Source organism: Rattus norvegicus, chromosome 7, assembly GCF_021556685.1.
Source record: "Rattus norvegicus strain SHRSP/BbbUtx chromosome 7, alternate assembly SHRSP_T2T, whole genome shotgun sequence".
Lineage (NCBI taxonomy): Eukaryota > Metazoa > Chordata > Mammalia > Rodentia > Muridae > Rattus > Rattus norvegicus.
The window spans coordinates 134950040-134964221 of NC_141540.1; the positions used below are offsets into that span (position 1 = coordinate 134950040).

General features: G+C 43.1%; 1 long non-coding RNA gene across 2 annotated transcripts; it reads right to left on the minus strand.

Annotated features, from left to right (window-relative positions):
* Positions 1-5726: 5726 nt before the first annotated feature.
* On the minus strand, positions 5727-12998 carry LOC148004944 (uncharacterized). 2 transcript variants are annotated; one of them, XR_015624967.1, is made up of 4 exons: positions 12838-12988; positions 12560-12711; positions 10511-10545; positions 5727-8439 (listed from the first exon to the last, which is right to left on the minus strand). It is a non-coding gene; the product is annotated as an uncharacterized LOC148004944 (long non-coding RNA). The 2 variants fall into 2 exon arrangements; XR_015624968.1 differs by lacking the exon at positions 10511-10545 and having other exon boundaries at positions 6791-8439; positions 12838-12998.
* Between the last annotated feature and the right edge of the window lie 1184 nt (positions 12999-14182).

Here is a 14182-nt window from a genome sequence, read left to right on the forward strand (position 1 = left end):
AGGAGCACATGCAAAGCCTCTCCATGTGGTTGGCAGATGCAGATGTTTAATTTCATTTTAATTAACTCGGAATTTAATTGAGCAGCCATATGTGGTCAGTAGCCATGATAACTGACATTATCTTAAATTTCCACAGACGATGAGGTACTATGAGATTCGCCTCCTCCACCTCACTAAATCCAGTCTAGGAAGCCTGTCAAACACACTCCTGCTAGCGTCACAGAATGAGGCTCCTCTACTTGACAGGGGCGTGGCATTTGGGGGACAGTTCCAGAGCCCAATCTAGACTCCAGTTATATTCAACTACAAACACCTGGGTGCATTTTTAAAGCAAATTCTCCCATTGGTACCAGTATTAGAAAATCTGGAGAGAAACAGTATTGGGCCATCTCAGACAAAGGAGACTCACAAACTCCTACTCGACTCTTTAATGACAGTGGCTCCCACCCTGCATGAAATTAAGGGCTGATGAATAATTATTATAGTTGCCTGGTTGAAAGGTTAAAAGTAGTCATTACAGAAACATCACACACACACACACACACACACACTCACATACACACATTCTCACACACACATACATTACATATCACAAACCACACATACACACACACAGGTACACACAGAGGCATATTCACACACACACACACACACACACACACCACACCTCACATACACATACACTACACATCAGGCATACTCACACGCACATATACCACACATCACAGACACACACATATACAACACACATCACACACACACACACAGCCCATTCACATACACACACACATACTCATGCACATACACCACATATCACACACACATATACAACACACATCATAGACACACACATTCACACTCACACAGAGGCACACTCACACACACATACACCACACACACACACACACATATACCACACATCTCTCTCTCTTACACACACACAGAGGCACACTCACATACACATACACCACACACACACATATACCACACATCTCTCTCTCTTACACACACACAGAGGCACACTCACATACACATACACCACATATCACACACACATACAACACACATCATAGACACACACATTCACACTCACACAGAGGCACACTCACACACGTATACCACACACGTACATACACATAAACACACACATACACACAGGCACACGTACACCTGGGTGCTTAAGCGCGCAGTATGTCTCAGATTCAGTGACCACATGTGCCTGACAGCCGTTTTGTTAGGAGGCCCAACCAAGGACTTAAGCAAGTCAGTTTAAATCTACAGGAACTGAAACTGACAAATGGACAGTGCTTTAGATCTCTTATCACAGTAGGAAATTCATTACCCGAGCTTGTTTGAAATAAAGAAATGCTGTCAAGCAATATATTTAATTAGTCTTGCCAGACACTAAATTATTCAATGATTAAAAAAGAAAGTACTAACTTGTCACATCCCTTAAGCTCCTGTTTTTGGCGAGTCTGTTGGCCTCGGAGATACCCTTTCCTGCTTCTAGAAGTTTATTTGTCAAGTTAAACCATGCAGTTCAAATTCTCTCCTGAAAGAACACAAAAGAAACTTAAAATGTCGAGATTTTATGAAGTCAGTTCTAGGGCAAACAACACTGCCGTTACATTAATACGGGGAGTGATAACTCTAAGCCAGTAGAGGTTGAGGAGTAGTTAAAATTCTCAGCCCAAACTTATGAGAAAGGACTCCTCCTGGGAATACTAAGGCTGCCACTGTGGGGAGGTCATTTCTTCTCTACTTTTTGGGTCTGCCAGCAGCCGTCTTCCTGGCCAGCTACTTGACCCTACACCCACGGCTGTGAGCTGCTGCCAGGGCACTGCTGACGTAACTGCCCTTATTACTCAGGGATCATTGACAGATTGCTGCCTGCGGCCCCGTGGACACATCTAACTGCCTCATCAGGAAGCAACAGGAATGGTATCATGATTAACCTGCTTACCCTGAAGGAAAGGAAATAGACCTTTAACGATACCACACATATCATGTCGTAGGAAGCTCGCTGGGGGCCAACAAGGCTCTTCCTTGAAAATAGGTCTTATGAAAACACTATTCAAAAGAAAACTGGCCCGGGATATGACCAACACCAGATCACTTCAGGAGGTAATAGTAATAAAAGCTTCCGTCATTGTGAGCCAATATCCGGGTGAGCACATACACTGGACACAGTCATCGCTACGTTCAGTTTTCACAACAACCAGCAAAGATCTCTTAAAACATTTCCTGTGTTCTGGTGAAGGAGCAGCATCCGTGGTTCTGGACCACTTTCCTAGGTTCACATTGTCAGTTATGAACCCGTCGAACTCCTATAGCTATTTCCTGTTGACGAGGCGGGCTTCCTGTGGGCAAGGTCTCTGGAAGGAGAGAAGTAGACATGACGAAAGGTGGAGCCCAAGAACGCTGAGGCTTCTGACTCCATTGACTTAGAGAAAGTCATTAAATGTCCCCTTCAAACTACATCCGTACTTTACCAAGCACACTCCTAGGCACCATTTGGATTTTGCCATATGAAAGAATGTTGTAATATCCTCCCTGAATATTCATCTGAGATATATTTTATCCACGTATGACATGGGAACATGGTATTATGACTTTAGACGTTGAACAGGAAGAATCTGACGCTCTCTCTCTCTCTCTCTCTCTCTGGGATGAAATTCAGATGAGGAAGAGAGGGAGATAAAAGTAATGAAAAATTAACTCCCACTGGCACTGTGCTAAAGGCAGGACTTTGTAAGTGGCATGGTGCCCTGAGAAGGCTGTGCATGGACAGGAACATTGGTTTGGACACAGTAGTCACGTGTTGTGTGACAAGACTTTTCCTGGGGAGACACAGCACATACACACACATCTACTCAGCACAAATAGGGAGTCCATGGCAGACCAAAGTATGGACACCAACAAACTCCAACTTGGGGGACCAGTGGAGTTTTATTGAAGTTACTTATGGGAACAGAAGTGGTTTGTCTTAGTTACGGTTTTATTGCTGGAAATGGAGCTGAGAGTTTCTGATCTGCTGGCCGTAAGAAGACTGTGTGTAACAGTGAGTTAGCTTGAGAGTAGGTGACCTGAAAGGGCGCCCACCCAGTGACACGTTTCCTCCAACAAGGCCACACCTCCTAATAGTGTCTCTCTATGGGCCAAACATTCAAAGGCATGAGTCTAGGGGACCCCTTCCTATCCAAATCACCACATGGCTCAAAGACAGCTGTATTACCAGAGTGTGCTCTAATATGGGTGACAGCTCAGGAAAGCTGGGATCCTAAAGTACATTGTACAACCTTCAGGTAGCTCAACTGACTGAAAGTGATGTCTCAGTTACTGTTTGTTCCCCTGCTGTGAAGAGATACCATGACCAAGGTAACTCTTATGAAAGAGAGCATTTCATTGAGGCCTGCTGACAGTTTTAGCGGATTTGTTCATGATCAGACAGGCATGATGCTGGGAAGTTGGGGGAAGTGGGGCAAGAGACAGAGACAGAAAGAGAGAGACTGGGCCTGGTGTGGGCTTTTGAAACATCAAAATCGAGTCCTGATAACATAGCTTCTCTAATCCTCCAACAAGGCCACAACTCTTAATCCTTTGTAAATAGTCCACCAAACTGGGAAACACACATTCGAATATCTGAGTCTATGGAGGCCATTTTTTTTCAAAACACCTGGAGTGTACTTTCCAGGATGCTTGGCTGTTTTCTGCTCTTTACAAGCAATCTGTCTCACCTTGCTTGGTCTTTGCGATTTGGCTACTCTGAGCTTGATTTGCCCAGTCTTTATTGTTTACTCTTTGAAGAGAGTGGAACCTGGTAAATCTGGTCAGTTTTAGGGACTTCCTGAAGCTATTTTTGAGTTGTTTCCTTTATGTTTTAAGAAGCTTACCTGCAGGATGGAATGTTCCAATCTCAGAAGAATCTACTACAGGACACTCCATCCCTTCCTTAGTTCTGAAATTTTTTCCCATCTGGTTTTCTATAATGACCCCTGAGCTGTGGAAGGGATGACTGTAGATGTCCACCAATAGCTAAGAGTTAAGCCACTGTGCTGTAGTCACTCCAGAGCATCACCATGGGTTTTGAGTTGAGGCTGACAGCAAGAGCAATTTGTGTGTAAGTGCAAGTGTTTAAAGGGCCGTTTGACAAGTACATCAAATCTACCCAGTAAAAGGATAGAAGTTGCTTTCCCACCGGGACCTCTGACCTCCTCAGCCACAGGATTTCGTCCTGGCTTACGGTATCAGACTTGGAATTTCCTCTTGTGGGGGGAGCCTTAAATACAGTTAGAAGGCTGTGGCTGATAGCTGACCTACTATTGCCAAGCACACACCCTACCTGGCATGCCACTAGACTTGAGGTTTTACCCTAGACTTGAGGTTCATGCTGAATTAACCCCTCTTGCCTTCTTTGTGAAGATGTAGCTATCTAGACCAGTGAACTGGGATTCAGACACAGCTCCTCTTACTCCTGGCTCCCTCAATAGCACCTTCCATTCCTCTGTGGTTCTCCTGCTCCTGATATTTATAGGGACAGCAAATGCAGATAACTAAGTGTTCCTAAGGACATCTATTAGCCGTTCCATCAGGGACTAATTTCCCTCCTGCTGTCTCAGGTCATGCAGCCTTCGCCTTAAGAAGGAACAAGACTTTACAATACTCAGTGTTTCTGCCTCCACTGCAGTCAGGCTGACCCCATCCACTTCCACAGCCCTGACTTCACAAGCCATGCTGTCTGCGACAGGCTCCTTTCATTGCTTGTTTAAAAATCTTTTAACTCCGGCAGGTCAAGCTCTGAGTATTTCCTGTTCACTCATATCGAATCATTCCTGCACAAGGCCATTATTAAGGCTCCCACCCGCATCACAGGTTTTTTTCATCCTGTTCTGCTATGAGACCTGCAAGTGACTTTTATCATTTTTACCATGTTCTCCTTCTCTTCACTCTCTGAGTCTTCCCATGGAGTCCCAGTTCTCAGATCCCAAGATGGGCTTTTGAGCATAGATTTAATGTGCACCCACTTTTTCCTTCTGACCCCAAGTCTCGAGAGCCAACAATGAGTCAATATGTCCACCTCATCCTCTTGTTAATCTGATTCACATGCCAAACCGGACTCTAACATGGTGAGTTATGTGGTATGTCCCTTTCTTGTAGCAACTGCTCCTTTCTACAAACCAGTACCTGCCCGGCTACCGTCTCATCCACCCTCAGATGCATTTCTAAGCGCACAACAGTAGCCAGGCAACGCTGCCGCTAACTGCCTACAATCTCTACCCTTGTGAGCTAACCTCAAACACTTTAAAAGTCCCTCTAAGCCTTTAACGTAAACCTTGAACTGTCAGAACATCTCTGTATTCATCTAGCAAGTGTGCCTCACAGACAGACTTCCTCCCTGAGATTCTTCCCACAGACATTTCTAATCCTCATGACTCAGCCTTAGTTGCATGTCTCACTACCCACCAAGGTCTACACTGCCTGCCATATCAGAAAAGTGCATTAACACATAGTCTACATTAAAGGATGGATGTAAGGAAATTACTTCTGCAGTTGCTCCCCTCCTTGTGATGCTCAAACTCATTTGCATGCCTTGCTACCCTTAGCCAGGGTACATTCACGCACACACCTGAGTCGTCCTTGGTTCTGTCAGGCTCCAGTTTGGATGTCAATTAAATTGTATAACAAGACTCTTCCTGGAAAGATGTAGCACACAAGGCCAGAGAGTCTGTCTTAGGGTATTATTGCCATGAAGAGACACCATGACCATAGCAACACTTTAAAAAAAGCATTTGGTTGGGACTGGCTTACAGTTCAGAGGTTTAGTCCATTTTCATCATGGCAGGAAGCATGGGGATACACAAACAGACATGGTGCTAGAGAGATAGCTGAGCTTGTCCCTAGGAGCATCTCCAACAAGCCCACACCACTCCCAATAAGGTCATGCCTCCCAATACTGCCACTCCTTATGCGTCTATAGGAGTTATTTTGATTCAAACCACCACAAAGTCAATAACAGAGTAAAGTACAGATTCCACCAAAGCTCATCCAGGTGAACCAGTGAATTTTATCAGGGCTACAAGATTGTGAGTGAGGGGTAACTTACAGGAGCAAAAATGACTCAAAAGCAGCTGCTTCACCAAAGTCCACCCCAGATAGGCAACTCCTTACAAAAGCTGGAGCTCCAGGCAGCTCGGTGGGTTGACAGTATTCTTTCTAGGCTGCTTGACTCTTATCTCCTTTGCGGCTGGACTTTTCTGAGAATGACTCTCAGCAGTCTTGTATACTCTGGGGAAGAGGGGACCTAGTGAATCTGGTTGGTTTCAGGAACTTCCTGAAGCTATTGAGTTGTTCATATTCTGTCTTAAAAGGTGTCGTTGAGGGGTAGAATGCTCTAGGCTCTGATAAAACTGCTACACAACATGAAATGGTGTACTACAGAAGCTTTAGCTCTTAACCGTTAGCTAACTATCACACACTCAAGTAACCATTAATATCTGGTAAGAGAGTGGCTACTGAGGGATCTTCTCACTAAGAGGACAGCACAAAAGGGGAAATCTCAAACAAGCTTCTTATACTTGCGTAGGCCATCAACAGTGCATGGAACCTGGGTGCCTTGGGGGGAAGCAAACCATGAGGGGAGAATGTGAAGAAGGCATTTCTAGGTCATCTACCAGGTAGTCTCAACTACACTATGTGTTTTAACTGTGGTGACTTTATGTGAAAATTTTACACATTTGACGAATGTATCAAGCATTTCTATTTTGAATCTTTTAAATGCAAGAAATCTATATTTGCTTAAAATTAGTTTTATTTTTCCAACCTTAAAAGAGATGATCATTTCTACCTTTTCAGGTTCTGTAGAAGCTTGAACTAAGACATTAATAGTTTCGAATTATTTTCATTTTCTACTTTGGGGGTAGGGCTCACTCTGTGTCTCAGGAAAACTTTGATTTTTCCATTCCCAGTTCTCATCCAATCAGCCAAGGTTATAAGCCTGGGCCACCAGACTGTCTCCAATACTTGATTGGTTTGTTTGCTTGGTTGGTTGGTTTGGTTTGGTTTGGTGAGGGTAGATGCAGTCAAATTCAAGTTTCTGTTGGATATACTTAAAATGCTGCAATGAAAACTTACAACAAAATCCTCAATTCTTTTAATCATCCTATAACAGTCCTTGGACACACACACACACACACACACACACACACACACACACACACACACGTTAGGGAAACGTTTCGCTTTAAGATGCAATGATCCTTGAGTTAAACTCGATGACTGTTAGAATGACAGCTGTCACATGCTCTCTCTTACTCATGATTTCGTCCAGATACATATATGACATGAAAGTAAAAGTCAAACTGTCTGGGGGAAAAGTTAACATGGATGTGGGGGGGAAGAAAATGGGGTGTTGAGGGTATGGGGCTGAATATACTCTGTATGTAGCATGGGCCTGTGGAAAGGCACGAAAAATAGATGTAAAAATTAAAAGCTAAATGGTCTTAGGTGGTAAAGGTACTCTCTTTGCAAGCTTGGGGACCTGAACTGGACCCCTGGAACCTGCAGTAATGTGGGAAGAAGGAAGGAACTCCACGGTCATCTCACATCCACGGGCACGCAAAGCACATGCAACTACATGCGTGCACACGCAATAATTACAATGATGATAACACAAAAATTGAAGGCAAATCCAGAGACCTCATCAAGTTGGCTGTGAGAAAACGATGTATGATTACAGGTAGCAGTAACTGTACAAGAGCAAAATGTATGGAGGAATTCAAGTCTCTTCACTCAGATTTGGAAGGAAAAGCTCTTCCACGGGAAGGGCATTCTGGTCAACAAAGCTACAAATACATAAATTGCTTAGAAATGCAATTCTACTACCTGCTTAGAAAATGTCACATTCACAAGTCTGCATGCATCCTAAAGCAAAATAAACATTTTATCTGTGGACCTTAAAATCCTATTTTATATCCCCCTCACACCCTCTCTCCCCAGCTCCGTGACTCTGACGTTTTTTTCTCTAACTATATTTGCTTTTCTTACCTGACAGAATGCCAGTCTCTGAAATGACCTTTATGACAAGAGTTTATGCACAAAGCAGCAATAATGAGAGGAGAATCAGAACTTTAACCCATTCCTGGGAGGGCAGGGTTGAGGGTTATTTACAGGGTGAAGAGGACAGGGCAATTCTGAGCTTCAGGGAGTGATGACTGGAGGTGAGCCAAAGAGAGATAAGAAAGATAGTGCTGTGGACCCAAGCATCATTAAATCACTGTGGGAGCATCATTAAGTCACTTCAAGAGCATGTCCAGGAGAGAGGTCTGAGGGTGTTTTCAGCCTTCTTATGTCCGGATGTCTCCTGACAGATACCTGTGCAGGCCAGTAGAGAACTGGTAGTTTCAACTCTTTCAAGATTGACATGAGGTAGTTTCCAAATGCCTGAAAAAAGAAATACTTTTTCCATTTGCAATACTATGTCAGACATATTATGTGCCACAAAACCAATACAAAATACTGCTAAGATATTCCAGACCAGGTGCTATATGGCATGGTTTGATTGTGACTGTGTCCCAAGCCTGGTGTGTTTGAGCACCTGAGTGTGTCTGGCAGCACTGCTCTGAGAGGCTGTGAAACCTTCAAGGGACAAGTCCTAGGTCCTCCAAGCTTGCCTTTTGGGTTACACCCCAATTCTGCTTCCTACCCTCTTTTCTTTTAACCTGCCAGTCTATCAGAACTTAGTGTCTTGAGTTACAGGCAGGTCGCAGGTCGGCAAACCTTTCTTTCCATGAAGCTGCAACGGTGAAACCAGGAGCCAGGCAGACCTCTCTCAGTTTGCTCCCACCTGGCCTTGTGTCAACACGTGGAGAAAAGTTACAAATGCTTTGGGCCCGCAGACTGAGGTTGTAATTCAGTAATTTGATATATTTTTGTTTGAAGCACTGTTACCTTGTATCGAAATATATCATTTCGGCATCTTGGTTGTACTTCTCATGGTCTTCAATGGGAACCTAAATTCATCTTAAGGCTTTCCTTGGTTTCTTCCCTGCACGTTTCTAGGACTACTGACTTTTATTTAAAGATATTTAGAAAATCTGGCTATTTTTTGCAATACAGTCTGATTAGCTGGCAGAATTTGTGCTGAATAGCTGATTTTAGTACTTTCATTGTTCTTCATGAGATTTAGATCGTCTAATATTCCTCCTGCGTTTGGTTGAGGGTAGACTGACCTGCACAGACTTAGCTTACAGTGTTTGTTAATCCCCACCTCTTTACGATCATTGGGAAATCGATCAAGTATGCGGACAGCAAGGAAAAACCTCCCACTGGTAAGATAAACTACAAGAATGCCACCCCAAACAAGTGATAGATTCTCTGTCCCTAATCAGTTGACAGCTCTCTGAGCAGGCAGGCAGCATGGCTGACCTCACATTTCCAGCCTCTGACTAACTCAGGTCTGTTGTCAATCATGTAGGCAAGATGGCCGAACACACATACCCCACATTTAGCTTTAGAGATTCCCTGTTTTTCAGCCGTGCTTGCAAGCACCCCAGATCACAGCCATCCACAATCCAGCCGTACTATCTATTAGGGTACCATTAAGAAAGATCCTGAGGAAGATCTGAGCAGGGGTAGGTTGGTCTGATCAGCGTGCAGAATGGCAATGAATGAGTTCTCCAGACAATGGCGCTAAGAAAGCAAACGGGTTGGAAACCAGGGAAGGAATTCAAGTATTGTTTGTTTTCTCTTTAAACTTGGCTGTTTTGCATCCTCTTTCCCTGCTTGTTATTTGTATCTACAAATCGGTTTATTTTTAAAACCTGCACAGAGGGTCCGTTGTTTTGTGTGGTCACAGCCTTGTCTGTGGAGGCTCCAAGCCTCCTGTTGTGAGAGGAAATGAAGGCTGCCTGTGTCTTTCTGAGGCTTCTAAATATCTCTTTTATCTCGTGCAAGCAATACCTTCCTTTGAGGATGCTGACCCCAGCTCTTCCCCAAGAGAAGCCTACTGAGGTGGCTTTGGTGCTGACCCAGGGGACCTAAAGAAGGTTGGTCCTACAAATGGAGCAAAAGAATTGCATTTTTATCACCAACTAACAGGACAAAGTAATTCTGCTTCTCATGTAGAGACCTTCCTTCAACCTAGGCTGCATTGCTAAGGCGTTTAAACTTCTAGTCAAGTTGGATGAGGGCGGACAAAAGTTTGTAGGTCCCAGGCCTACAAATGAAACTTCTAAGATCCAGGTATTCAGAGAAGGTAGGGTTTCCTGTCATTTGATAGACTGTGTTCTCAAACATTTCTTGCTTTTCTGATTGAAAGCCTTCCCACAGCGCTAACCTTTGCCTGCTGAGGAAAGTGCTTTCTTGAGCTGCCTAGCTAAGCATCTTCTTAGCCCCCAACCCTCCTCACAGTAGACAGAGAGGGCTGTCTTCCTTTCAATCCCTTAGTTGCCTCTGCTTCTGTAGCATGTTCTTGCTTGGAAGCCTGGCCCCTAGAAAGTTCCCTTGAAGATACCTCTTGTCTCTGGTGAACACCGTCTGCTCAGGAGTCTAGAGTAGACACAGAAAAGTAGATTATTTGAAGACCAGTGGATGAAATGTATAGAACTTGCATTTGGTTCCTGATTCTGTTCATCACTAATTACTCCAAACTTTAGCAAAATTATTTTAGCAATACGACTTCTGTTTCCTCATCTTCAAATGACAGAGAGTAAAGTTTTCCTTGCTTTAGCTATGATAATTAAAGTAATATAATAAAGATGACGGTTATGTTTGTTCTCAAAGCACAACAATCATCTGAGTTTCAATTCCGCCCTGGAAACTTGGCCCCCTCCTGACAGGACCACGTCAGGTTGATCCTCACTAGTATGACGATGGTCTTGTTAACCAATGCCTAGTACTCTACTCATCACCTATCCATTGGTTTCTTCCTCGTACTAATCCATTATCCTTATGTTAAACATTAAGGAATGAGAAGTCAGGATGCAACCATTGCAACGTTAGAAGTGTCCCCAAGTGGAAAGTCAGGGATCATTTAAAAAAAAATCATCTACCCCTATCATTGAAAGGCTTCTATAAAGAGTCAATGAAGTGACATATGGTGTTTAACACAGTTCCTGAGGGAAAGGAATCTTCAAATCTCTTACTTCCAGCTTTTGACATTCAGCCATTCACTTGCCTCTCTGGGTTTTATAATTCTAATTCCTGAGTAAAAGCAGGTGATGTAAATGTCAAAGAAGTGTTGTAAGATTCAGGAAGCATGTGTGCAACATCTGATATTTAGAAGATTCTTAATAAATGGTTTGCGATTAATATTACCACGAAATCCTGCAACATGTGTTAAATTAAACATCCGGAGACTCTCTGAGAACTGTGAGTCCCAGTAAAATGAACTACAGACTAAACAGAACCCAAATTTAGGAGTTCATGTTTTAACAGCCAATCACAGCCACTCAGCTTTGGCCAACCACAAGCTGCCAACTGGTCAACCCAAGCCCAAATTATGCAAATGCAAAAATGGAACCAATTAACCTCTTTTTCATTTCCTGTGCACAAATTATTCTTAGATAAAATAAGTCCTCATAATTTGTTGCAAATTTTTTATTCATAGCACATGGGAAGTGAGTATAATGATTTGTATTTAAATTTCATTTTGCAATTTAAAAATAGCTGTTGATAAGGTTAAAATATAGGATAGATAAGTATAGGATAGATAAGCTGATATAGGCTGCTGAGATGCTGGGATTTATTTGAATGGAGAATTAAGTAACACATGGTTATAGCTTAAACTATAAGATATAATCAAGGAAGACTCGCCTCATGATAGTTGCTTCTAAGTCCACAATCCAAATGGCTTAAGTGTGTTTTCAAAAGTTAGAAGAGACAGAAAGTCCACTTTGGGGGAATCTATGCCTGTCTGGCAGAACCATCCATGATTTGGAGAGTGGTTTCCATTTTTGTGAATTCTGGTTGTTCCATGTGACCCTTCTGGATTCTTTTGCTTGCTTTTGTCCCTTTGAACATTGGTCAATATAGCAGACCATGTCCATTCCCATCCCCGCAATGAAGTATTTCTTGAAGTACTTCTTGTCTTTGGTTGTTTTTATTTCTGTCTGACAAAATACCATCTGGCAATGAGCACCCATCTGAGCCTAAGAAAGGAGCTTTTAAAGCTTGCTCTTGGGTTGAAAATGAAAGGAAGTTATTTTTAAATTGATTTACAAAAGAAAAGAAAGGTTTATATGCAAACAGCAAGCTGTTATGTTTCCTACTCAAGTCCCCAGGAACCTATGCTGGCAGCCATAGATTTCAATCCATCAGGAGAGAGCTTCCAAGGCAAAGGATCTAGTCAAGTTGGGACATCATTGTCTGGAGTGAGCAACAGGCATACCCTTGAATCTCCTCCACAGAGGCTAGACTTGCTCACTGATTTAGTCATGGGTTACTGCTACTTCATCCCTTAACTGCACAGTGTGGACCATCAACGCAACTGATCGGAAAATGCAGAAGAGTTAGATTCCCTCAGACTAAAGCAGAGAAGGTTTGAGATGAATAAAAAAAATACCTGAGGATGGCTAGCAGTCTGTCTGCCGTGACTCCTCCATGGTCAGTTCCAGTTCACAGCTCTTCAGTCCTTGGCAGGATACCCCCATCACAGCCCCTGGTGTCAGGCTTCCCCTCCTTCAATTTCCTTTCAAGACTTGCAGGCGAGATGACCTTGTAAAGATACACATCAACCCCAGTGCCTGTCTAGCTCATGCCAAGTAAAAATAACGTCTGATATGACCAAAGGGTCCATCACAACCGGCCTCCTCATCCCTCTCCCTCCTCATCTCCTGATACCTCCTTTCTTAGTTGCTGCTCTAGCTCACCCAGCCTTCTGATTCATGCTTTTTCTTAGCATAGACTTTTAGTGACTACTCAAGACAGTCACCAAACACAGGGACCTTGGCTTGTGTTCTATCTTCTTGGTGCTCTTTTGGATTCTGCCCCCTTCTCTGTTTGTCTTTTTGACATTTGTCAGCATGAATAATACTGAGGTTAATTATTAATTATTGTTGTATGTTTTATCTTCATTATTAAAATACCACTGCTAGGAGATTTGAGGTTTCAGAATGCTTTCCTCATGCATCTATCCCCGTGGTGATAAATATGGAGCACATAGAAAATATTGATAAGTATCGATTAAAACGATGAATAGCATGATACTTCTATCCATCTGCCATCCCTGGATTTAACATGGGCGCCGCAACGTCACCAGATCATTTCCCCAACGTCCAGCACATGCTCAGTAATAAGTGAACAAAAGCAAGTAGGGACTCTCTTGAGTACTCATTAAAAGTAAAAGCTAAGAAAGAGTAAGGAAACCTTCTGCTGCACTGAATTGCCAGTTACCTCGGGAAGAGAAATAGGTTCACATGCAATTCAATTTTGTCATGACATTTTTTTTTTAGTTATTGTATTATCCTCCGTGGGAACAGTTACGTGTAAGACCGTTTCTCATTGAGCACGTCATATCCCAGTAATAGATCCATCAACAGGAACTAGAGAAGACTAGAAGATTCTAAATCTGTTGTTTTCACATAGTTCTCTAGGGCATGAAGGATTGGTAGATGCCTTGCCTCGCCCAAGGTTGAGTGGGAGGGAGGATGGGCTGGCCCAGAAATGATTTGACTGCACAGGCATCTGGACTTTAGTCTGGCTCTGGTACCCCAGGTGAGTCTGCCAGAAGTCCTGGCTAGCACAACTTCCTGCCCCAGTCAGACTTGGCTCAACAGCCAAAGCCTGCTAAAGAAGCTATTAGTAGATTACAGGCGAAAGAGCTGGAGGGAGGGAGAGGAAATAAGGCAGGAAACAAAACCTGCTTTTAAAACATAGATTCCTCATAAATGTCATCATTTTTTACATTGTTTTACCAACAGAGCTCTCACTGAAGCCACGGGAAAGGCTAGAAATTATATTAAGGACTTCCTGGCCTGGATACTCTTCCAAACCCATTGGACAGCCCGGAATACTATCCCAATCCTAACAATGAATTTGCTCACGTCTTAAGCAGATTTGGCTAATCTGATGCATTTGGCTTAGTCTACTAAGACAAGAATATGGGAGGTTTTAGTTTATCTAATTACTTGGATACTTGCCTTAACTTTTATGGAAAATTTAAATGTGTGCCTGGTATCTGAGGAAG